This window comes from Triturus cristatus, chromosome 7 (genome assembly GCF_964204655.1).
Source record: "Triturus cristatus chromosome 7, aTriCri1.1, whole genome shotgun sequence".
Lineage (NCBI taxonomy): Eukaryota > Metazoa > Chordata > Amphibia > Caudata > Salamandridae > Triturus > Triturus cristatus.
In genome coordinates, this window is record NC_140590.1 from 175,931,327 (window position 1) to 175,959,226 (window position 27,900).

The following is a 27,900-nucleotide window of genomic DNA, read 5'->3' on the forward strand; positions in this document are numbered from 1 at the left end:
CATTGTATCTATTTTGATTCCCAAAAAAGTCAGTTTTGTGCTTGGACCTTCAGTTTTCTCCGGTGCCAACGGTACACCAAGATCATGAACCATAACCTGAAAGTTGTGCAAAGCCTTTCTGCACTTATCAGTGTTCCTTGCACCAATGAACATGAAGTCGTCTAGGTAGTGACAACATAGATCTTGGCCACTAAGCTGCGTAAAGCACTAATGCAGAAAAGTGCTAAAGGTCTCAAATAGAGCGCAGGATATTGAACAGCCCGTAGGAAGCCCTTTAAAGACATAGAGTGCATCATTGAAATGCATGCATAAAAGCTCAAAATCAGAAGGATAGATAGGCAGAAGTAGAAAAGCTGACTGAATATCACTGATAGCCAGCTCTTCTGCTTTCCCAGCTGATCCGACCAACTTCAATGCATCATCCATAGATGCATATGACACACTTGAATCTGCTTGGGAAATGAAATCTTTAACTGACAAGCCTTCTGGCAATAATAAATGGTATATTAAACAAAATTCCCCAGAAGCCTTCTTAGGCACAATGCCCAGTGGAGAAACAATCAAATTATCCATGGAGCAATGTAAGAAAGGACCAGCTACTCTGCCTTCTGCTACTTCTGAGCTTAGCTTCTGCTGAACAACCTGTGGTAACTCCTTAGCGGATTTTAAATGATCTAATCACCTTTTCTGACTAGGTCCTTAATAACCAATCTTAAAACCCTCTTTGAATCCCCAAAATAATTTAGATGCTGCCTCTGGATCCTGATGGAGTTTCAACCTGCTTGATAACACCTCCAATCTAATTGGTGTATGGGCCTTTTGCTGCAAATTGAAATGACTGACCTCTGCCCGCTCCCTTTCTCACCAAACGTCTGACCCGCAAAACTTTGGGTGAGGGTATGCTTCCCCCATCCATTGTAACCACAGCTCTGAGTCAACGTCACCCCATGGTTTATCATTGAAAATACTGATCCTAGCTCTAAACTCTTCATCATAACTTAACCAAGGGTAACCAACAAAATACATTTGTGCCTTCCTTAATATGTCCATGTATTTTAACATAGCCACTGCTCTATCTTGATGCCGTTCACAATAAATGCTCGCATAAATAAGGAAAGCAGATGTCCAATTCTATATTGTTTTGGGAACTCTAGGTCTCTTTGCTAATTCCCACTCTTCCTTCTTGGAGCCATCTTTGGCTTGAATATCCCTATGTAAACATTTAAAGACATCAACAACCTACCTATTCTACTCTTTGGGGCTCATTACGAAGGTGCGTGTGGCGGTCCCGCCTATTCAATTATGATGGGTACGCCACCACTGCGGTCAGATTCTGCACCTTTAACATTGCGCCGGTGGCTGCTTACAGCAGTACCGCCGCGATGGTGAAAGAAGCATGTTGTGCATTTCACTGCATTACGTGGCAGGCATTACACTGTGTCTGCAACTTGTTGCAGTGAAATGTGGGGGGGTAACATAGGTACCACCCAGTGCACCCACACCTCTCCCAACACATGGGGAGCCCGCAACGGGCCCCGTAAGACATTCTCCACCAGCCTTTCAATGGCAGGTCAACAGCCATGAAAAGGCTGGCTACCGCTGGCATCATAATTGTGCCAACTGAGACTGCTAGGCTCCGTCGCCATTGTGAGCATGCTTACCGCTCCGCCAGGCAATTGTGACGATTGCTACTGGCGGAAAAGCGGCGTCCGGAATTTCCCTCCACCGCGGTACTCTCTGCCATCATAATGTGGTGGGGGGGGGTAAATCTCATGTCGGCGGTGGCGTTCCTTCCACCATCATAATGAGCCCCATAGTCTTTTCCGATAAATGAGAACCTAAGGGCATACCATCACATCCTACACCATCGCCTCACCGAACTACATACTCATTGGAGACCTAAACTTCCACCTCAACAACCCCAAGGACCACCACTCCACCACCCTCCGAGACAACCTCACCGACATCGGACTCAAACAACTCATCATCACACCAATCCACAGAGCAGGACACACCCTGGACCCCATCTTCGCCCCAGGAAACAACGTTCACTTCAGCCACACCACACGACCACCTTGGACCAACCACCAATGAGTACACTTCACCGTCGACAAACTCAAGGCACCCAAACCTGCCCCACGCCCACAATGAAGGGACTGGAGCAAGGTTACTGAGGAACAACTTAACTCCACCCTCACCCGAGGCAACTACACCTGGGCACCTGATGCCAACAGCGCAGCCAGAGGACTCCACACGAGGATCTCCAACTGCGCAGACGAGCTGGCCCCGCTACGCAACCCCGGCAAACAGCATCCCAGGAGAGCCGTCTGGTTCACCTCTGACCTCCAGGAAGCCAGGCGCACCTGCAGACATCTGGAAAAGAACTCGAGATACACCAAGACAACCGAAAACTACTCCACCTACAAGGACGCCATGACGGACTGCCACAACCAAATCAGAACCACCAAGAGAAATTTTATACTCAACAAAATCCTCGACAACTCAACCAACTTTAGGGAACTCTTCAGTATCATTCAGGAATTCACCAACCCAAACAGCAAAGCCACAGACATCACCCCATCACAAGACCTCTGCGATAAACTTGGAACCTACTTCCACCAAGAAATCAAAAACATCTACGACAACTTCAGACGCCACAGCTGGATCCCCACCACCCCAGAGACACCAGCCATCCCACCATCTTCAACTGAACACCAATCACGACCGAAGAAACTGCCTCGACCATGAAAGTCATCCATTCGGGGGCCCCCACTGACCCCTGCCCTCCTTACATCTACCACATCGCCCCCAAACTACAATGAACCATCAACACCACCTTCAAAACAGGCACCTTACCAGATGACTGGAAACATGCTGAAGTCAGGCCCCTGTTGTAGAGGCTCACAGCGGACCCCGCCGACCTCAAGAACTACCGAACCCTCTTGCTCCTTCCCTTCGCAGCCAAAGAGAGAACAGTCCAAAGGGAATTGACGCCGCCAGAGATGACATTGGCATCCTCCTGGGCCAAGGCCACTCCGCAGCCCTCATCCTACTTGACATATCAGCAGCCTTGGACACCATCTCCCACCGCACACTAGTCGGAAGACTCCACGACACCGGCATGCAAGGAACAGCCCTGGACTGGATCCGATCATTCATCACTGGAAGAACCCAAAGGATCAGACTGCCACCCTTCCTTTTTGATCCCACGAAAATCACATGCGGAGTCCCACAGGGTGCACCTCTGAGCCTGACCCTCTTCAACATCTACATGGCCCCCCTCGCCTCCATCGTATGACAACATGGCCTCAACATCGTATCCTACGCCGACGACACCCAGCTCATCCTCTCCCTTACCAAAAACCCCACCAATGCCAAACTCAACTTCCAGAAAGGAATGCAAGACGTCGCAGTCTGGATGACCAACAGCTGCCTGAAGCTCAACGCTGAGTAGTCAGAATTCCTCGTTCCTGGAACCACACCCACAGCATGGGACAACACCTGGTGGCCCACCACCCTCGGAAGCCCACCCACCCCCACAGACCACACCAAAAACCTCGGCATCGCACTCGACGCATCACTCGCCATGAACCGACAGGTCAACGCCGTCACCTCCAGCTGCTTCCACACACTCCGCATCCTCCGCAAGACCTTGAAATGGATCCCCTCGAGTCAAGAAAGACGGATACCCACGCACTCATCATCAGCAGACCGAACTATGGAAATGCCCTCTATGCTGGCATCAACAAATCCCTACTCCACAGACTCCAGACATTACAGAACTCCACTGCCAGACTCGTCCTAGCGATCCCCCGGCACGAACACATCAGCCAACACCTACGCAGACTCCACTGTCTCCCCATGGAGAAAAGAATCACTTTCAAGAGCCTCACCCACGCCTACAAATGCCTACACAACATGGGTTAAAATACCTCAACGACAGAATAAACTTCTACGTACCCAAAAGAAACCTCCGATCCACCAACCTCACTCTGGCTCAAAACCTGCGCATCTACAGGGTCTGAGCAGGTGGAAGATCCTTCTCCCACATTGCAGCCAAGACCTGGAACGAGCTAATGGCAAAAATCAGGCACGCCCCCACCCTAAACACCTTCAGAAAGACCCTCAAGACCTGGCTCTTTGGCTAAACAGATCTGCTTCCCCCCCCCCCCATGCTGCCCACCACTCTGCCTTTTGGAAATTGTGAAGAGAGCTTGCGAAACTCCTGAGGGTCAACTTGATGCTGTCCGGCCTTTAATTTTTCTTGCTCAATTGCTCGGTCCACTCTTGACTTTTACAATAAACTAAGAACACTGGTTTGCCCCGACAAACCCCTTATATCTCCATCCCTTTGCATATGCGTTTCTTCATCTTCCCTGCAATCCTCATCCCTCAATTCACCCTCTTCCAGTTCATCGCTATCTTCCTCATAAACAAATTGTTCTTCATAACTGCCCAGACCAGCCCCACTCACACCTAGAATCTCCCCATTCCCCACCCCACCATCATACAACCTCCATTAAGGCTTCATCATATACGGAACTTGTTCTGACGTAGAAGGAAAATCTGCTCTAGATCTTCCTTTTTCTTCGATCCGACATACTAGAGCCACTTTGTGTTCTGTTGACAAACCTCTCATGCCAGCCGGCTTCACTACCGTGCAAACTGATGCCTTTCTCTTCAAGCCGCTCAGACCTGACTGTTCCTTTGTGCCCAAACCTCACTCCTTAGCCAACTTACTAAAACTACCCTCTGTCACAGGCTTATCATCCTGTTTTACCCATACCCACTGACCTATCCCTAAATTATTAAGTTCAGACCCACAGGAGAGGGGCCTGCATACTTCAGCATGCAAGGCTTGGGCTCCCTGGAATTAGCACTCTTGGCCCGCCTCCCTTTCTTAATTGTTAACGCTGCTGATGACTCCACACTAGCGGCGCCTCCCTTCGCTCTCACCGCTCCTCCCACAGACCGCCCCCTACGCTTGGCTGCGGTAACGCGCGGAACCTGTTCTGCACCTTGAGCGTCTTTGACCTCCTGCCCTGCAACTGGTGATGATGCAGAAAGACTTAAAGACGACTCTGGGAGGTTCTCTTTGCCCGGTGAGTGAACAAGAAACCCTTCTTGTTGGACCTGTTTACTGCTTTGTTCATAGCGGGCAAACATGCAGCAACAGCGACCGCCACACCGCACGCCGCCTTTTGCTTTGGATGCTCCAGCCCCACCTAAGCCTCACCAGTCACACCCAGCTTCAGCAAGTCCTCCCTGCCTGCCTTGCAAAGGACCCTGATAGCTTTCCTAACTTCCTCATGTCCCACCATAATGCCCTCACAAAACCTCAAAATTATAAGGATAACCTGACTGTCTAAATTGACAACCAAGAAGATTTTACTTTCCCGACGACCTCCGTCGCGAGTGTCTTCCCACCCAAAACACCACTATTTATAACCTCCACTAAATCCCGCCCTCACCTCTAACAGCACCTATCCACACCTGTGGCCCGTTTCATTGCGCGGAAACACCCAGGGGGAGACCGGTTTGCCCTGGCTCCCCCCTTGCAAGGCAATAGGTATTGCATTGGTGACAGCGAGAGCAATTGATGTTATAAATGCAAATTATTTTTATTTATGTTTCTTAGTTTCTAGTTGGTAGAGTCTTTTGTATTGATTTGACCCCAATTTGGCAAGAGGCTGCAGGCTGAGTTTGGAGGGCAGGTAATCAGCAAAGGATCCGGATATGGAACTCCAGCTTGATTTGGCTTTAAACCCTGCTAAATAATGTAAGAAGGAAGGGCTGCAACTGAGAGTGTGTGAATGCCAGCAGGAATGGTGGTTTGGAATGCTGGTGCATGAAATAAAATGAATGTGTTGATTAAATGAAAGCTACGCATGATGGTTTACGAAACGCTGAGTGTTCGCTATTGTGTGCACTTACTACTTAAAACATATAGAATGCACTTAACTGTTCCTGATTTAATGCCAAATGAGTGCAAGTAGCTGGTGGGTGAGGAAATGAGTGATGGGATAACAGCTTTTTTCAAATTTAAACAGGAGCAGAGCTTCCTTTTTCATGCAACACCTTCAGCCAACCAACGCACTGCATTTGAAATGTCGTTTTGTCTTCAGCATTACAAGAATGGGCTGAAAATTCCATTGCTTCTGGACACTTACTTACTTTACATTTGTTAGAGCTTGTGCCCAAAAAGTATTGATTGTACTTACTCTTTTAAAGAAGAATAGTGAGTGCTGCATGAAATAATTTTACCCGCGTTGGGCGCAGAATTAAAAAGCCTTCAGGTAACTGCAGTATCCCTCACACTGTCCACTTTAGTAAATGGGGGCTGATTGGCCACACGCTAAAATGGGCACTTCACGTCATAACTTAACGTGCAGTAATAAGAAATATAACGGCAAACTTAATGTGTGCCGGTACTCCTACTATTGAATGCCGTTAATTAAATAAAATTTGTGCATGGTGATTTACTAAATGCTGGTGTGTGCTCTAGCTACTTAAAACGTTTGAAAGGAGGAGGAATGTTTCGTCTGCTTTAATGCCAATTAGTTTAAGTAGCCGGCCAGAGAGGAAATAAGGGATGGGAAGAGGATGAGTAGGGAGTGCTTAAGAGGCTGCCTGTTTGCAGAGTGTCGGGAGCGACTCCTTGGAGCGTGTTGGTGCTGATAACTATTTTACTTTACATTTAACTTTTGCTGTGCTGCCCCTTTTTTTGGCTGTCTCTTCCTGCTTCCTGCCGGTTCAAGCTCTTATTTTGACGAAGGAACAGCGACGGGTAGACTGTTATTTCGGAACAGCAACAGTGCGCCTGCACCCAGTGTTTAATGCACAAGCGTAATTATGGGCTGGGGGCTGGTTTGTGGCAGGAGATGGGCTGTTGCGTTCACTTTGTTGGCGCCTTGACTATCTCCTTGGCACAACAGGCTGGTAACAAAGGGTGCTTCCAGAGAGTTAACATCAGCAACAGTGAACAAGACAGAGGGCCACGTTATTTTGCAAAAGCGTGCAGCATGTGCACCCTGCATGGGAGGCTGGTGTCGTCTCGCTGTGTTAGGACACAGCAGTTTTCAATTATTTACTGCTGTGCCTCAATACAGAGCTCATGGTAGACCCGGTAGAGCCACAAGTGTTGAGTTGGGTGAGCCACGCCCAAGAAAAGAAAAGACCCGTGACATGCATTGTTAACCAATCCAGGCCAGCTGGGAGGAGCAGGCACGTGCTGTGCCCCCTGCTCTGAGGGAGGTATCAGCACAGCCTTCCCTCTCCATCCAGCTGGCTGCCCTGCTCTGCTGTGCTGTGTGGAAGACCAGGGCCGGAGCTTGCTGACTTATTGGGAGGGGGAGGGAGAACACAGAAAGTAAGACGTAGAAGCCAGGAGATACACAACAATTAAAAGTTAACCAGCGCTGTGCTCATGAAAGGGGTGCAGCGCTGATTCCGCATGTCAACAATTATTAACAAGCAACCTAGGGGAGGCATTGCAGGGGAGGCAACAGTAACACAACTGTGATGCTTAGAGGGGTGGGAGGAAGAATACTATATTGAACGTGAGCAGCTAGGCCACTGAAGCTAAACACACAAACAGTTACAGAGCAGGAAACCAAGAAAAAATGAGTCCCTCAGAGAACAGAATAAAGAGCCATAGCGGAATGAGACTGTACTAAGTCCCTGCTCTGTGGTAGAAACTGAAGGGAGAAAGGAGGGACAAAAAAGGCAGGACTGACCACTAGCAAGCAGGGATTTTTAAAGGATACTGACAAATGAAAAGCAACAGCAAAAAAGGGGATGGACTTGATGCAGGCATACTGATTACAGCATGTCTTGAAGAGACAGCGCATGCGCTGTCTAGCTCGACCTAAAAAGAAAATGGCCTAATATTTGCCTTCTGAGTGCAAAGAGCTTAAAAGGACCATTGTTCATGCCATTATTAGCAGTCATTAAAGTGAAGGTTTTGTCGACCCTGGCCTATGCAAATAAAGACCAGCATGAGAAAGACGCAGCAATCCTCGAAAGCCTTCAAATACAGACATATAAAACAGTATTTTGCTTTACCACGAAACTCCTCACCAGCGCAGGTCCAGTTGGAATTCAGACTGCTGGAGCAGTATTCAGAGAGAAGATGTGCATCGATAAAACCATGGTACAAAATCTGGATTAACCATCAAAACCCACTTAACAACGCTCTCTGAAAGGCACAAGAAGTTGACCCCCAGTTTGTCTGCACTAAGTACCTGCAGCCATCTATAAAGCTCCCAAATGCAAGAGGCCTCTGGCAACAGAATCTACAGTTTTCGTCATTTCGACAAACTGTGAAGAAAGTGGCAAGAAGGCACTCGCTAATGGAAGACTAAATCATATTAAGTAAACGTGCCCACGCATGGATGGTCTTTGCAATCGTACACGGAACTGCAACATGCTTGGTAAATGGTTAATATCTGTGGTACAGTCTTTTTACATATTGTGTGATTTTGAAGAGGTTTTGATTGCAATGATTTTAAATAATCAAGTAATAAAGATATTATTATTATTATTACTTGGCCCTGATATACTTCCCCTTCTTAAAAACAAAGCGACTAGCAATACATCTTGGTTCGTTACCGCCCAATGCAGACCAATTAAGTTGGAAGTATAATAGACAAAGATATGCAGCCTTTTTGGAGCGTAAAAGCATCTAATATGCATATGCCCACTTTTAAAAAGAAATGAGCTTTTACTAGTAAAAAAACTTTTTAATATTTGGGGCATCCGCACCTGTAGATCTGCAATATTACAATTTCTTGATCCGAATGACCTCAGCTTAATTGTAACCTGGTAAAATGTGTACTTCTTTATGAAAAATTATTAAGAAACAGATTGATGGGAAAAGCACAATAGCACTTTAAGACAAATGCTGCATAAATTGACTACGTACCTCTTCCTTTCTTTTTACTGTATTATTAGTAAATGAAAACTTACAATATGTATACCACATTTGATGTAACATACATAGTTTTATTGGTATATTGATATGGTTTTAATTTACTTCAACAATAAAGAATTATCTATCTATCTACTCGCAATTGTAAGTGGGTGAGTGGATTTTTCAAGGCCTGTCATTATTATGTGGATCACATCATGGAAAATCCAAACAACATGCTTTCAAATGGGGCAGTGGCAAAACAAATATATTCAGTTTTGGGTGCATACAGCATTAAAGATGGGGCGGAGATCTGGTGGAATGCGAACATGGCCAACGAAATTGAACCAATATGCTCCTAAGGTTGTCCAATAGTACACTTTTTGGGTAATGATTTGGCCTACAGTTTTAGGTCCTTAGCAGTCAGCCAGTGTACCCATACCAAAAGGGCAAAGCCGAGACTGGGTATTGGTGATGGGGTACATTTTGCCATGTGAGAGCCGCAAGCTCTTTGGTCCGCATTTGATTAATCTATGGAGCCATTACCGAAGCCCTCCAGCAGCAGTGGGGGCAAGATCGCCAGTGACCTCTTCGCCCTGTGGCGGAATTTCTAGCAGCAGAAAAAGGGGGGGGATACACAAATATTTTGGACTGAGTTACTGTACTCACCCATTGTTGAGTTGTGTGGTCAACGGGCAGGCAAGAGGGGGACTGACCTGCTGGTGATCCTGGACCTTTTTGTCCTACCCCGGGATGCCGGGAGGTGAAACCTTTGGGCAAGATGCCTGGAGTTGAACATTTCTGGTGATTCGCCTGTTATTTTATGTGGACACTGGGCAGGCGTGAAAAGGGGACTGACCTGCTGGTGGTCCTGGACCTTTGTGATTACCATAGTATACCTAGAACCGAACATTTTGGGGGGGTGTAGATCTGTGTGTCGTCTGCATACATGTGGAAAGAGATGTTGGTGATACTTAGTATTTCAGCTAATGGTTCCAGATAGAGGTTAAAAACAGTTGGGGAGAGAGTTGAAGTTGAGAGTTTGGGGACACTAATCATAATCGGAGAAGGGGAGGATAGATTTTGATTAGATTTCTTGTAAATCCACGTAACATGTGATTCTGGGAAAGTTATCCTTTATGCCCTGATCACCCCCACATTTTGACTGATACTGGTGGGAACTGACTCTGACTGTGCCACGGGCTTTGCTAACCAGGGCCAGTGCTCTGATTAAAACCAGTGCTCTAATTAAAAGGTATATCGTAATTAGATGTAATTACAATTGGTACTGACAACCTACCTGTAAGTACCTATTCCATGGTAGGGCATGTAGATTTAAAGGCTCAGCAGATGTCATGCACTTAAGTGTGCACTGCTGTCTTGCCTGCTGTCATTTTAAAAGTCAGCCATGCTTTACAAACTTCTTTTTAATTGAAATTATAGGCAAGTTCAACTTTGGATTTAAAGGTAATTCCAAACTATGAAACTACCTTATTTTTACATATAAGTCACCCCTAAGGTCTACTCTAGGTGCCCCGCGGGTAGGATGGAATGTAAAAATAAGCAGGGGACATTTTAAAATATGTTTTACATGCCCCGGTGACAGAAATACTACCATTCTCGTTTTCCCCTTTTGTAACATTTTAGATCCATAGGCTAATATGGGAATAATTTAATAAAGTATAACTATTGACAAGAGTGAGCTACAATAATTTTTCAAGAACTTCATAGATTGGAAATGAAAACTCTTAACAACATGCTGTGGTTGAATTTTTTATAACTATTACAGAAAAGAAGTTATGGAACTTTGTTTTATGTGAGCTACAATCCAGCCTTCTAGCAGCCTCTCCTGATTGGCCAGTACAATGAAAAATGTGGTCATGGTAACAAGTTTGTTATTTGAATTAATGAAAAATGGCATTCACCACTCATTTTTCTTAAATGCTTTAGTCATATTTAATTAGAAAGTATCCAATAAGCATCATATGCAAAGTCAAATATTCAGGTGGCAACACAGTTGCTCTTAAGAATGATAACAATATTAATGAGTGCTCTCGAAGAAAGGAGACAAGAGTCGGATGGGGAGTGTTGAATCAGTGACTGAGGGACAAGAAAAAGGTACGGTGACATATACATTTTGGCGCATGAAATGGAACCTTTTTCAGCCTGATAAAGGTCAATAGTTCCTAGTATCCAAACAATACTCAATTTTACATGTTAATTGTCACATTTAGTTAATTGAGCTTGTGTGGAGGTAGTCTACGTTTCGACCCCAGATAGAGAGGGTAACTGTCGTCCTCACGAGGGGGTCTTCTTCAGGACCATGTGATTGAGAGCACCTAAATGTAAGGAAAAGCGTGTGAGGTGCTGAGCTATTTGTGAGAATAGGGTGAATGCTAAAAGTAAGTGCAGTACCTACTTGAGGAAGAAAACACGTTGTGTGTAATCTTAGAGGGACAACGCTTGAGTGCAGCAGAAAGTCCAAATGTGAGGTCATCAGTCTCTCACGAGTGCGAATGACACTTTGAGCCCCCAAGAGAAACTTCATGGAAACACCTCTTGAGGTTTGGAGAACTTTTGGGAAAAGCTCCATAAGGTGATTGACCCAATGTTGAGAGTCAAGCCCACCATGTTGAACCAGGACATGGTGTGGATTTCAGGTTCATCTATCTGAAACCTCCGGAGCTCAAGACTTCCAGGAGTTGACCAGAACCAAGCAGATGAAGCCGCAGCAAATCCGGCCTGCTGGAGAGGCCCTCTTGACATCGAGAGAGAATCCTCTAGAAAAGTTTCTAAGTACGTAGGTAAAACTTTGACAGAGACCTCCTGCTTTGTGTATCCAATCTGGGCTCCATCGCGATCAGCCTCAAACTTTTACTTTGTCCAGGTCAAGCGCCACCAGATGTCCCAATTTGGTGCTATCGTTTTTGTTTAGCACTAGAAAGTGTATATAAAATTCATATCTCCGGCTCCCTACATTGGATTTTTGGCGTCATTTAAAAGATAAACATATTTTCTAAACCTATTTCTAGTTTTATAAATTGGTGTTGGATTTTTATTGCGTGTTGTGTCCTATTCAATGTATTGGTGTTTTTAAATACTTTGCTCACCTGCCTCTCAAATTAAGCCTGCTTGCTCATTCCGGGCTTCTGAGGGTTTAGCAAGGAAATCATTTATTGTGACCTTGTCTGGACCTTATATTGTGTCGGTGGCCATCTTGCTAGTTGTAGGTGCATACTTACCTCTACTAATAAACTGCCTTCCAAAAATGATAGGCTCCCATAAGGACAACCCTCTGAGTATCCTGCTTCTCAGAGGTAGTTTTAAAAGAAGGTCATGCTTGATAACTACATTGATGGTGTTGTCTCATTTGTTTTCCCTTTCCTGTTAGGTGGTGAGCTATACTTTCTCCCAAAGCCCTTGGAAAAGAAAATTACAGGTAAGTCTTCTGCCTTTTACTGATAAGAGTTTGTCTATCTACCTCTTGTCTCTTTATTTTCTTCCATGTATTTTCTTACTTTGATTTCTTTTCTGTCTATAATTCACTTTCAGACAGTTTGGATCCTTTCTCTAGAAGGGTCTGTTATTACTTCTCTAATGTCTTATTGAAGTTTGCTCTCCCCAAGTTTATCTCCCCTTTGTTAAATCTCTTTCCTGTTTTTAGACTAGAATAATTGAGAGGAAAGAAATAGAAAAAAAAGAAAAGAAACAATTAAATATACTTAACTGTTGGACCTGTCATCCTTAGGGTGATCAACCCCCAACCTTTTCCCTTTTGCCTCCCATTTGTGCTGCATAGTTTTTGAGGGACTTAGAACTCTGAGCACTTTACCACTGCTAACCAGTGGTAAATGCATGTGCGTCTCCCCTAAAACATGTTGACATTGGTATATACTTAATTGGCATATTTTGTTTACTTATAAGATATTATTATTATTATTATTTTTATTACTTGGCCCCGATATACTCCCCCTTCTTAAAAACAAAGCGACTAGCAATACACCTTGTAAAGTGGTATGCCATGTACCCATAGCCTGTAATATAAATGCTACTAGTGGGACTCCTGCAGCACTGGTTTTGCCATTCACACAAGTAGCCTTTCAAACCTGTCTCAGGTCTGCCATTGCAAGACCTGTGTGTGCAGTTTACTGCCACTTCTACTCGGCATTTAAAACCACCTGCCAAGGCGTAAACTCTCCTTTTATTACACATATGTTACCCCTACGCTAGGCTCTGAGTGACCCTAAGGGCAGGGTATTGTGTAACTAAAAGCAGGGCATGTACTTTTGAATTTAATATGTCCTGGCAGTGACAAACAGTTGAGGATTCCTTAAAATAACTTTTAAGCCGTAATTCCTGATTGGAAAGGAGTAGCTACTTCATGTTTTATATCTTTTGGAATGGTGGTGATAAGTTCTCTTTAATGGTAAAGTTGAATTTGTCATTACCCATTTTAGAAATGACACTTTTAGAAAGTGGATATTTTCTGCTCTTAACTTTGCCTGCCTTCAATACACATCTGGGCTTGGTGCAACCACACTTTGTGCATACCCTCTAGACAGCTACAACACAGAAAGGGTTGGGTGTGACAGGGGATACAACAGCTTTCATCTGCATATTAATAGCCTTCCTGGGCAGGAAGGGGGAGAGGTGGCTCACACTTACATCTGAATAAGCTATGGCCTGTCCTAATTCAAAGGGGCTACCTACTCCCCCTCCCCCCACAGATAGCCAGGCTTTTCTCATGTTATTTTCTGAAGTCTCAGGGACACAAAAGACTTCCAGCAATTCTGCTGGTGCTGCTGGACTCTGCCATCTGTGAGTCCTGTCCTTGCCTGAGGTTTCCCCTCCAGTCCTGGGCCTCAGTAGTGGGTTCTGCAGATGATATCTGTTAGAATTGGTGCATTGCCTCTGCTACATGAGAATTTTTGACGCATTGGCTGCTGCGCCAAACACAAAGGGTGCTTGAGGACAAAGAATCCACAGCTTGTGCAGCTCAAAGACGGCGCAGTCGTTTTCCATTGATTTCACGGAGCAGACAATGATGTGGAACCCTCTCTGCGTGGTGCAACGACGAAAGAGTAGACTAGCGACATCAATGAAAGCTCCATCCAAGGTATTTCTTTAGCAAGTCTTGTCTGGGTCCTGTAGACGGCCTGCCATCATCAGGGTCTGGTTGAACTTTGACTTTGCACCGGTCCCTCATGAACTCATGGAACCTTTTGACCACTAGTGACTTCTAAGCACTGTTTACATATTTAGGGGCAGATTTACAAGCCCCTTGCGTAATTTTTGCGCCGCAGTTGCGTCACTTTTTGTGACGCAGAAGCAGTGTTAAAATGCGGCCCATTTACAACGTAACGCATCTAGGAAGATGCGTCGCGTTGTAAAGCCCTGCGTCACATTATACCTGCGTCAGGTATAATGTATGCAGGGTGGGCGTGTGGAAATATGAATTTTTATGGTCAATTGTGTCCCCTATCTTAGACCCCAACGGCTCCATGTACATGCTATAAGTACATGTATGTTCCCTCCAGTTCCAGCTATGAAGACGCAAATACATGTGCGTCCAACGTCAACATGCCCTCTTTCAGATCCGCCATGAATGGGTCGAATATTCCATTCCTAAGTATGAAAGGCCACCGACTTTATGTGGTTCACTTTTCTAGTTTTATAGTTAAGGCGAGTAGGCCCTGAATTCTGCCATCAAGCCTTTTTCTGTTTCTGCCTCTGAAATGCTCCAGCTTGGACCTGCATCTGTGTCCATGAACTTTGTCTTACTCCCTGCGCGGCTAACGGTGCCTGACGCGGCCTGTTGCCTGCCAAAAACTGTATTCAGCCTTCAAGTTATCTGCTCCGCTCCTCATCCAATGCATTCCTGTCTAGTAGTTTAGGTAAACATCCCTCCAGCTACCGAGCAAAAGGCTCGGCCTCGCTGTCTTTTTTGTAAATAATTCATAGCCCCTGTTACTATGGAAGATTCCTGCCCCCTCGCATCGCATGTAGACACATAGACGCTTGTACACGCACTAACAGTCAGTATAGAATAGGATCTGTCCGAGAAGACCTTTCCTTCCAGATAATATAGTTCCTTAAACACAAGATATCAGATATGATTCAGGACTAGGTTGTCCTGACACCCCAGACTTCTGTCTCCACATGTAGAGCCAAATGTCAATTCCCCTTCGCCCTCTAGTTGCACGTCAATCACACGTCATGCGGCTGCGCGCGCATCTCTGTCAAATATTTCTGCTGACACTGCAGGATTCTCTTATGGATCCACCCACTTGTGACATCATTTTTAATGACGTTTCTAGTATACGCCTGTATTTACGCCTTATTTTCATTACGTATGTGTATTCTTATCTGTATTATCAGCTGTTACGCCTCCTGCATCTGTCCTAATGCAATGCTTTCCATATAAATATTGTTACTTGTCAATAATGTATTGCTGATCCCTTCCTGAACCTTCGTGGTGATGGAATATGGTTGCCTAGTTCGAACTATAATTCCTTTGTAAGGAATAAAGCCCTTTTCAGAACCTCTAATACCACGGATTCTGCCTCTTATTTTGACTGAGTTATTCTTACTAGACTTTACCGCATAAAAAATAGTACAGGTAATTTAAATATTTACCACATAAATTGGCGCCCGAACAGGGACACTTTCTCATCTCACGCGCCGGAGGTGCGTTGCAGGCCCGGTCTCCTGCCACAGCCGGACGGACAACAACGCGTACCCGCAGGATTTCCTGTATCTCCCTCCGACCAAGCGGGGGTGACTGAGGCTGCGATCAACACCCAGACGAGGCGGTGAGAAGTGCGAAGTATCCCGACCAGAGCCTAGCTGAGAGAGCAAGATCCGAGGTATACAGAGGCCCACCAGGTTCCGAAGTTCCGAGTCGAGTCGAGTCCAGTCCGGTCCAGTTCAGTTCAGTTCCGAGGCCTTCCGTTCCGTGCTACCCGGTGAGTACCGTTGCTGGGGAGGCAGTTAGACGTGCACATTAATTTGTGCCGGTCCTGACGGGTTTGGGTACACAGATCCGGTCTGCACTGTTTTAGCAGTGTATCTGTACTGTTTAGCAGTATATCCAGTATGTTCATGTATATAATTCAGTATTATCTAGTATTAGTATTATGTCAGTAACTAGTTTTCTTCTAATTATCATTGTTCGTTAAAAGTTAAATGTTAAATGTTAAATGTTTTACTGTGTCCAAGAAATTGTGGTATGAATGAGTGTTCTATATTGTGTTTATCGTATTAATTGTGTTCAAGTCCAGTTCGAGTAAGAACCAAGTAACAAGGTTTGAAGATGCCGTTCTTTTCAAAATTAAGACAGATCAAAACTAGAAAAGGAGTACTCGAAGAAGCTGTTCCCATTCCACCTAGGGACACTCCAGGGTATTTCATGTATCATAAACATGGCCTAGATGCCGTATTATATCTTGACTTATGGGTAGACTACACCAAGGATCTAGCAGAAAGTCAGAGGTGGCCCGCAGCTGGGACATGGGATGCAGATTGCATCATGAGAGTAGAAGAAGAATTATGGAAAAAGAAAGCCAGACAGTCACAGAAAGATGCTATTGAGTTATGGCGTAAAGAATCGCATAGGCGCACAGAGAAAGCGCTCAGACTGGAAGAGAAAAGTAGGGAGAACTCAAATAGAGCCCGAGAAAATGTATTAGTTGAGGAAGGTATCCGAGTAAAAACAGAACAAGTAGACAGACAACGAAACACTCTTATGAATGGTATGTATCCTCTTTTGGCCGAAGGTTTACCTAAGGCCACCCCGGAAATACCGAAAGATTTGCCACTCCCATTACTCCCGACTAAAGCACATCCCAAGACCGCAAAAGATATTTTCCTTTCCTCTTATTTAGACGATGTAGCTCCAGAATATGTTAATGATCCACCACACACGCCACCTGTCGATGGTGCTCAACGCCGAGATCATCTGCCCCCACCTCCGCAACCACAAACTCCTCCGCATAATCCAACAGGTTCATCTGCTTCCACCGCTTTTCCTGCATCCACAGTCTCTACCTTACACCCCACAAATCCTTTTGTGCCTAGCACCTCAGAAGGTGCGACAGCAATTTTTGCTACGCCACCATCACGAAGTAAATCATCTCTGAGAGATTTAGCAAACCAACGAACACCCCAAATAGCAACATCCGACATGTTTAAGGAACATCTTGTAGATTGTAGATATGACCCAGTGCCCGGTAAAAATGATAGAATGCTGCTATCATCACTACGTATACGACGAGCCTCACTATATTTAACGACGCTACCAGGAATGATTAAACATTTAGACAATATATATCGCTTTGTCCAAACAGGGCAAGGCCCTGAAAGTATTGACGAAGCCATGGAATACCAGAAAGTGGATATACAGAGACAACTGTTACGTTTCTTCATAAACTGCGTGATCCGAGACAGAGATAGGTCCGAGGTAGACCAGGATGAAATGCAAGTACTTACCCGATGGGGTCAGAATATATCCGAGGGAAAACACGATAAACAGACATGTATAGTAGTTATGTGCCGAAAGATCCGCAAAGAAGTAGAACAAATACATAAAGCCAGATTAGAGGCAGACAAAACTGAGTCAGAGGGAGAGGAGGAGGAAGAATCAGAAATGCCCACAGGACAATTAGAAACGATAGCCTATGTAGGTAGGGGAAGACCTTGTAACAATATCCGATACTTTAATGACCCGATACGCCCGATACGTCCAGAATATAACAGACATTTTCAAGCCCCTATGTTGAATATGAAATCCCCCGAACACTTATTCCAGGCTGCTGATAAATTACTCCGAGACCAAAGGGGGTATCGTATGCTCGATTCTATGGATGAACAAGAATTAGCCAGGTCAGCAGTACAATGGGCTGACAGTTCTGAAAAATACAGTGATGATGTGCTAGCACACACGTTTTTGAATCTTACCCCAGACGAACAGCGTTTAGCTGGTATATACATGATACAACATCTCGTTATATTATATAGAAGCCAACACTCCGATCCCGGTCCCCTGCCTGATATATTGACAGAATTACTCACGAATAAATGGAGAGGTTCAGGTACTGATTTAATTAAGGAACTTCTAGAATATCGACACCAGTACATTGTCTTCGTATGCCCAGAACATGTTTCAGTTCCCCCCAAGTTGGAAAGAAAAACGTATCACATAGACAGACAGAATCCCTTACGCGAAGTGCACCCAGTCAAAGGTGAGGACAATATTCTTAAACGCGTGTTTGTGTACGCGCCCATAACTAAAATTGAATTATTAGAGATGAAGAAAGTAGTACCTAGTCATGACAAAGACCCAGCAGGTTTCCACCATGAGATAAAAGACATGTTACTCCTGGGAGAGTATACTTACCCGGACCTTATGAAAATATTAAAAGTCCTATTACCCGCCGGTATTTACGAGAAACTCAAAGAAAAGGAATGGGAGGTGGGAGACCAAAAGATAGATTGGACAGTATTAGAAAATGAAGAAAAGGCCCGAGCTGCAGGTTCAGGGCTTGGGGAAAGGACTACAGCATTACCAGGATTACTAGTGCAGGTACTACCACGTTTATTAACTACGAAAAAGGAAGACTGGGGTGCAATCTCAGCCTGTAAACAAAAACAAGATGAAGACACTAGTGATTTCTATTCCCGATTTGAAAAATGTTTTGGTATTAATAGTGGCATAAAAGCAAGCAGTGAATCGTATCCACATCTGTTTGTGACAAAATTAGTTGAGAATTCCCTGCCCCAAGTCAAGAGTAGAGTACTAAAATTCGAGAGTACCTGGCAAGGAAACACACCGTCACAGATGTTACAAATGTTACAATATCATCACAATAGAATTAGGGAAGAACAAGAACATGAACAAAGACGTATGAAGGACACGAAAATGAAAATGCTTGTTGCTCAGTCAGTTCCAGCTGACGGTCATAAAAAGGGTATGACACAGTCCAATGATGCAGTAGGTCCTGTTAGAGGGACATGCAACTATTGTAAACAGCCAGGTCATTATATACACGATTGCGCAGTTCTGAAACATAATATCTCTACGGGTATAACGAAAGAGAGACCACGTCCGCCTAGACAGGATCAGATCCAACAACAAGTACCTCAGAATATACAGCCTATGCCAGCTGTACAACAGACCGCACCACAACCACAACAACAATTACAACAACAGCCACAGCCTATTGCTGCAACACAAAACACGACACAACAGATGTACCAGTATGCACAAAATGACTACCCAGAGTATCAGCGCTACACATGAAATAGCCTAGAGAGGGAAGTTGGCTTACCCCTTATTGAGGTTCCAGTAGATCAAGAAGGTCCTTATGTACAAAGTCAGTTATTAGGGAAAGATAGAAAGTTTCTACTCGATACAGGGGCAAGCAGAACCACTATCCGTCACAGCGAAGTCCCAGGGGTACCCCTCTCAGGCTCACAAAATATTTCCCTTGGTTTTTCAGGAAAGCCTACTGTTAACGAAGTATCGCAACCACTTGCATTTACAGTTGGTCCATTAACACGGACTACAGATCTATTACTTACGAAATCATGTCCAGAAAACTTGTTAGGTATAAAAACATTGAAGGCTCTAGGAGCTGTAATATGTTGTTCTCCGGAAGGAGTACGACTATTTTTGCGTGACTTTAAAGGTCACTACGTGTCTAGAGACATGGATCACCGGTTACAGAATCTACCTGCACATTTATGGGCACAAGGCCCCACTGATGTAGGTTGTATGCACATTACACCATATCGAGTCACACTCAAAACAGGAGTAGTACTACCACGAATGCGACAATACAAATTACCGCCAGATGCTGTTGTGGCTTTACTGCAAATCATTGACGAGCTCATCGCACAAGGAGTGGTTGTAGAAACCGACTCCAATATATGTAATTCCCCGATAATTCCGATTCTTAAACGAACCGATCCAAAAGCACCACCAGTATATCGACTAGTTATTGATCTGCGAGAATTAAATAAATGCATTGTACCACAATACCCCGTGGTCCCAGATATCTCTTCATTATTAACGGCCATAGATTCAGGAGCAACGTTCTTTACTGTAATTGATCTCAAGAACGCTTTCTTTAGCGTCCCAATCGATCCGGAAAGCCAATATTTGTTCGGATTCAGTTTAAATGGACGAAGTTTTAAATTCACACGCGCACCTCAAGGATTCACAGAAAGCCCCAGCATCTATAGCCAAGCACTGAAAAGAGAACTTGACAGTATTCACATGCCAGCTAACACTGCCCTGCTTCAATACGTCGATGATCTGCTGATCACCGCACGAAGCGAACCTGAATGTGAAAAAGCATCACTGACGGTTTTACATTTCTTAGCCGACAAGGGGCACAAAGTGTCCCCTTCGAAACTACAATTCTGTGTCCAGCAAGTTGTGTACCTAGGGCACTTGCTGTCCAAATGGGGGAGACAGCTCACACCTGATCGCATCCAGTTAATTATAAACATGCCACCACCCAAGACACAAAAGGAGGTACGGGCCTTCATAGGCCTCACTTCGTACTGTAGGCAGTGGATCCCCCAATATGCATTTTTAGCTAAACCACTCATTCAGTTAACAACACAGGAGGCAGCGACACCGACTGTCCTCCCTTGGACTCAGGAACATATACAAGCTTTTGAAAGCTTAAAGAAAGCTTTATGCCAAGCACCTGTTTTAGCAACGCCATGTTACAGCAAACGTTTTACACTTTTTGTTACAGAACGTGAAGGTACTGCTTTGTCAGTACTCACGCAGGAACAAGCAGGATCACATAAGCCATGTGCTTATTTTTCTAGTACATTAGATCCCGTAGCTCAGGCTCTTCCTGCGTGCCTGAAATCAGTCGCAGCAACAGCTTTAGCAATCAGACAAAGCGACGCCATAGTGTTAGGACATCAATTGACAGTACAAGTACCACACGCAGTAGAGGTTCTCCTGAACCGGACCCAAACACAACACTTGACTATAGCAAGACTGACGGGTTACGAATTAACATTATTCCAGCCACACATAGAAATCAGACGCTGTAGTACATTAAATCCTGCCACACTTTTGCCATTAAATGGAACAGACCCATTGGCACATGATTGTATTGAAGTCATTACTATTACAACGAAACCCAGACAAGACTTGACAGATATTCCACTATCAGACCCAGACCTGACATTGTATGTAGATGGTTCATGCATGAGAACAAGTACAGGAGAATTAGTGGCCGCTTATGCAGTCACAACAGACACTGAAATTATTGAAACAAATTGTATCGATACCTTGTCAGCTCAAGCAGCAGAGCTCATCGCTCTGGCACAAGCCTGTATTCAAGCCAAAAATAAGAAAGTCAACATATACACAGATTCACGTTATGCATTCGGAGTCGTCCATGACTTCGGCGTGCTGTGGCGAGAGAGAGGTTATTTAACTTCTCACGGTGCCCATATCCAGCACGGTCCCCTTATTCAAGCTCTGTTAGATGCAATACATCTGCCTACTGCAATATCGATTATGAAGTGTAAAGCCCATACAAAAGTGACTGACATTATTTCTCAGGGTAATGACCTAGCTGACAGAACAGCTAAACAGACTGCTCAGAATCAGACTCGTCTAATTGACACGACAAAGACAATAGTTCCGACACCAACACACTGCATGACAGTTAAGGATCCCGCCCTTGATGTAATTGACATACAGACACATGCTACACCAGAAGAAATAAAGAAATGGACTGAATTAGGAGGGATCCAAACGGATCAAGGATGGATGACGAAGGGAAAATCTATATGGTTTCTCCCCGACTCAATGGTTCAGGTCATCATTAACACAATACATAGTCCAGCGCACCTAGGAGAGAAAGCTATGCTAGACAGTATTCAACACATTTGGTTTAATAAACACTTACGAGCAGCAGCTAAACAGAAAGTACGTACCTGTATGATTTGTTGTCAGTTCAATCCAGGAAAAGGCGTACCTGTAGACCAGGGTGGATTTCAACCCCCCGATCACCCTTTTGAAGTCCTCCAGATGGATTATATCCAGATGGAACGTTGTCGAGGATTCAAATATGTCCTCGTAGTTGTATGCGCTCTTTCCCGGTGGACAGAGGCGTATCCCGTCTCAGATTACACTGCCCCGACCACTGCCAAGCAGTTAGTTCGAGAATTCTTCCCACGGTATGGTTTGCCCCGTATCGTGTACTCAGATAATGGCCAGCCGTTCTCATCCGAACTAATGAAAAATGTTTCACTTCTGTTAGGCTACCAATGGAAATTCCACTGTGTCCGACATCCCGAGGCAGCAGGTCTCGTGGAACGACATAATCAAACTCTGAAAATTAGACTGTCCAAAGTATGTAGAGAAAAAGGTGTCGACTGGATAGTAGCTTTACCAGTTGCGCTCTTTTACATGAGAATGGTAGCACATTCTCGAACAGGGCTATCCCCGTATGAGGTGATCTTCGGTAGACCACCAAATATGTGGGGGACGCCTATACCTCGTAAAATTACTGATGTTGACTGTAATATGCTGACAGATTACCTGGCTTCCTTGATGTCTGCACTACAATCTTGTCGTTCACAGGTAGCTGCAGCTTTTCCCGACAACACTGAGGTGAAGCCCCACGACGTGGTTCCGGGGGACCTCGTGTTTGTGAGGAATTTTGACAGGAGGAGCCAGCTGGAGCCTCGGTGGCAGTCGCCGAGGCTCGTCTTGCTGACCACAAGGACAGCCGTGAAGATTGAGGGACGTAAAGGGTGGTTGCACTCGAGCCACATCAAAAAAATTTATGGACTACCGTCCGACGTGAACCCTCAGCCCTGCATTCCCTCACAGACTGATTCAAAGTTACCCCTGATTGAACAAACCAAGAGTGAAACCTATAAACTGAAACTAAGGTCTAGCAAGTCAGACAATTTGATTGTTTAAGTCCTCTCCAAGGTGAATCGGTTGAATTTGTCTCTGACATGTATCCTCTAGACCGAAATAGAGAGAAAAATGGACAGAAACAGCTCAGGACACATGCGTACTGTAAATCACTTCGTAGTCACTGCATAGTGACATTGTTAATTATGTTTTTTCTAAATCTTCTGATTATTATCTCCGGTATATTATTACACATGTATTACCCTATCTCCAAGCATGTTTTCAATGCTACTGCCGAACATTCTTTTAGTGAATTACCCCCACATGAGTTGTCCTATAGATTTGCGCTGCGCAACAACACATTCATTAGTATGTTACATCATTCTCATCAGACCAGCAATGCTACAAATTGTTGGATATGTGGCCGACTCCCTCCCTATCAGAAATACAAAGGAGTTCTGCCCCTCTTTCCGTATCCATTCACACACAATGGCTCCTGTGGAGCATGGTTTAGTTTGATTAATTCCCTAGATTCAAATACAGTAGTTTACCAAGACAATTGGGTATGGGGAAACCTGAACCTAGTTTTACTTAAAGTCTGCTACCCTAACAAGGAGGGACTTCCCAAAAGAACAGGAACTGATCTAGAAAATGAAGTATATGGATTAGGTAACTTTACACTTAATCTTATGATCCTGAATATTGAATCCGAAGCTACACCAATCTTGCCCGCTATGTCAGTATTTCCAGTTAGAGGCGAATTATGTGTAAGAAAGAATGGTTCAATACACATGGGCCATAGTAAATGTACCACTGTAATAGAATTCAGTGATAAAGGCAAATCTACATTTAGAGCTTCCCGTCACTCCTACTTCATCTGTGGTCACACCGCATACATACGCCTGCCCCTAGATTGGGATGGTACCTGTTACATTGCATTCCTTCTGCCACCTGTTTTCCTAGCCCCACCTGATTATCATAGGAACACCCATTTAGTACACAATAGACAGCAGAGAGACCTCCCGATTGTCGACTACACTGAAACAGCATGGGAGAAATACACAGATTTCAATAAAGGTTTCTTTCCCTACATAGGTACAGTCACCAATAGTAAGCTGATACGTAGATTGACTAGAACCCTTGAAGCAGTAGTGAACGAAACTACTTCCGCTTTGGGCAACTTAACGGAGGAGCAGTCTGCGATGCGGATTGTTGTTCTCCAAAATCGTCTTGTCCTTGACGTCATTCTGGCCGATAGGGGCGGAGCTTGTAGGGTCATCGGATCAAGTTGCTGTGTTTTCATACCAGAAAACGCGCCATCAGTATATAAAGCCATAACTCGACTTCATAAGATCGTAAGCCAGATACACCAGAATCCAGGCACCTGGACTTGGTCCGGTTGGTTCTGGAGCGTGTTGTCAGCCTGGGGATGGAGGATCCTATCCTTCCTAGGTATTGGCTTTCTCATACTATTCAGTTGCTGCTTGTGTCTACAATGTGGGCCAGCGATTTGTGGTCTGTGTGCCACATCGTGTATCCCGCCTTCAAATTTTCATTCAAGATCCCGGAAGAAGAAAGAAGAACAAATGATGCTATATGAACAGATTGATGGATTGATGAAGATGGATATTTCATGAGGGTCCGTAGGGGACAAGGAGGGAATGTGGAAATATGAATTTTTATGGTCAATTGTGTCCCCTATCTTAGACCCCAACGGCTCCATGTACATGCTATAAGTACATGTATGTTCCCTCCAGTTCCAGCTATGAAGACGCAAATACATGTGCGTCCAACGTCAACATGCCCTCTTTCAGATCCGCCATGAATGGGTCGAATATTCCATTCCTAAGTATGAAAGGCCACCGACTTTATGTGGTTCACTTTTCTAGTTTTATAGTTAAGGCGAGTAGGCCCTGAATTCTGCCATCAAGCCTTTTTCTGTTTCTGCCTCTGAAATGCTCCAGCTTGGACCTGCATCTGTGTCCATGAACTTTGTCTTACTCCCTGCGCGGCTAACGGTGCCTGACGCGGCCTGTTGCCTGCCAAAAACTGTATTCAGCCTTCAAGTTATCTGCTCCGCTCCTCATCCAATGCATTCCTGTCTAGTAGTTTAGGTAAACATCCCTCCAGCTACCGAGCAAAAGGCTCGGCCTCGCTGTCTTTTTTGTAAATAATTCATAGCCCCTGTTACTATGGAAGATTCCTGCCCCCTCGCATCGCATGTAGACACATAGACGCTTGTACACGCACTAACAGTCAGTATAGAATAGGATCTGTCCGAGAAGACCTTTCCTTCCAGATAATATAGTTCCTTAAACACAAGATATCAGATATGATTCAGGACTAGGTTGTCCTGACACCCCAGACTTCTGTCTCCACATGTAGAGCCAAATGTCAATTCCCCTTCGCCCTCTAGTTGCACGTCAATCACACGTCATGCGGCTGCGCGCGCATCTCTGTCAAATATTTCTGCTGACACTGCAGGATTCTCTTATGGATCCACCCACTTGTGACATCATTTTTAATGACGTTTCTAGTATACGCCTGTATTTACGCCTTATTTTCATTACGTATGTGTATTCTTATCTGTATTATCAGCTGTTACGCCTCCTGCATCTGTCCTAATGCAATGCTTTCCATATAAATATTGTTACTTGTCAATAATGTATTGCTGATCCCTTCCTGAACCTTCGTGGTGATGGAATATGGTTGCCTAGTTTGAACTATAATTCCTTTGTAAGGAATAAAGCCCTTTTCAGAACCTCTAATACCACGGATTCTGCCTCTTATTTTGACTGAGTTATTCTTACTAGACTTTACCGCATAAAAAATAGTACAGGTAATTTAAATATTTACCACAGGCGTTCCAACGCAAAAAAGCCTCATAGAAGTGACGCAGTGAAATCTTCAAGATATCACTGCGCCACTTCTATGACGCCACTGCGTCAAATTCTTACGCCTGCTTGAAGCAGGCATAAGGAGTGACGCACCACGTGAAGTATGGGCTGTCCCTGTGCATTGCAGGAGTGGCGTCGCCCTTGCGACGCGACTCCAGAAATGCGCTGCCCATACGCCACAAGATGCGTCACGCATCTTCCCCTCCTTGCACCATGGTGCGCCGCATTGGAAATGCGACGCATCTGTGGTGGCGCAAGGGGGGGATTACGTGACGCATCTGTTCTGGCGCATCCCTGCATATTTGCAGAGATGCGCCAGACGTTGTAAATCTGCCTCCCCCATCTTTAAAAATGTATATTTTGACTTCTACTTCTTCTACTCATTATGTTTGTTGTTTTTGGTCTTTTCTTACTAAGATAAATGTTCTCTATTTTTGTAACCCTGTATGGAGTCATTTTGTGGGTTTTCATTGAATTACTGTAATTTAAGTGTTACACAAATATTTTACACATTGCCTCTTAAAGTAAGTCTGCCTGCTCGGTACCAAGCTACCAGAGGGTGAGCACAGGTTAATTTAGGGTGTGTATCTGACTCACCCTGACTAGAGTGGTAGTCCCTACTTTGACAGGGTGCAAACTAGATACCCCATTTCAAACATAGACTATTTGTCCTACATTAGGTTGGCCCTCCAATGTTATACTGGTCAAAAGAAAAATATTGTATTATGCCTGATGGCCCTTTTGCTCTCTTTATTTTTCCTGTTGCTGTCCCTCTTTTCCCTTTCCTACTCCCAACTCCTGTGCTTTCCCTCACACCTGGTGTAGCCACGCTCCTACTGGAGCATGACAGGTCCCAGGGCTTCTCTGACAGATCCCCCCTTCTTGGGTCTCCAAGAAATCGGCTTCCATAGGTGCTGTGTCCCCCCACTATCTCGGCGCACTGCTGGGAGTCTTCTTTGCTACCACAATTCCGATGAAACCTGGTTTTCCTTGCCCTTGCATGGGTGCAATGGGGACGTCTTCTTCCCGGCTTCAGAGGCTCAGTTTTGCTCGCGGAACTTTTGGTATCCCTCCTATTTTGCTCTTCAGCTCTCTGTTTCTAGGACACATAGGACCCCGTTTTTCCCTCCGTCGGCTCCTAATTACTCCTCCTCTCTCACTCTTTCATTCGTCCTCAATGTCATCTCCCATTTTTGTAATCTGAAAAAAGAGAAGTCCTTCCTTTCTTTCTTTTACTTTTGTTTCAATTAGTCAGTTTTCTGTGTTAACTTCTTCTCTCTCTTTCCTTTAAGGTAATCGGGCCACTGCAGCATACCACTGGAGGATCTCAAGTAATTCTTTCATTTCATTAAAATTGTCACATCCATTACTACTCAGCAATGCTATTCCTGTTATCCATCAAGCCCAATATATAGCAATTCTTATTATGACTTTTACACCACACAATTCAACACTACCTCCATCAGTATTAACACAAAAGATAATGAAATTCGCAATGTGTGTTGTGGCCCAATTTTATGGCCCTCAAATAGCAGATCCATTTTGCCTCATCACCCCATATATATTAAGTGGTATGTGATCAATCTCATGGAATCACAACATTGGATTATGCAGGTGTTTTTCATTATAATGCTCTATCATAGGGTATTGTGTACCACCATTTTTAATACCCTAGAATGTTCATGGATCCGATATTTTAATGTTCGGATTGTGCTTCCTACATATATTAAGTTACAGTGACAACCGTAGACATATATCACTAACCAGATATTGCAATTGATAAAATATTTTATTTTGTACTTGTTGAGGGTATTATACGTAAAGCTCTTAGGGGCACATGCATCAAGCTTTTTTTCCGGAGGCACACCGACCGATTTGCAGAATCGGCCCATTTGCAAATGCGAAAAGGACTTTTGTGATGCATCTACCTTTTTCCATTTCTATGTAGGTAATCACAATTTTTTATGATTATCTAAATTGCCAATGCATTTAGGGAATCGCAATTTGCAAATCCCTATCTGCCAATGCATGTAGCCTTATCTAAATGCAAACTCTGCACTTCAAATTGATCGTAATTTGTCCATGCTTTCAAAAATGCACAAAAATGAATTTTTCAAAGTGCCATGTGGCACACATGCTTTATTATGCACACGCAACTTTTGTGGGGGGTTGCTTCAGGAGGGCCTTAAGACCCG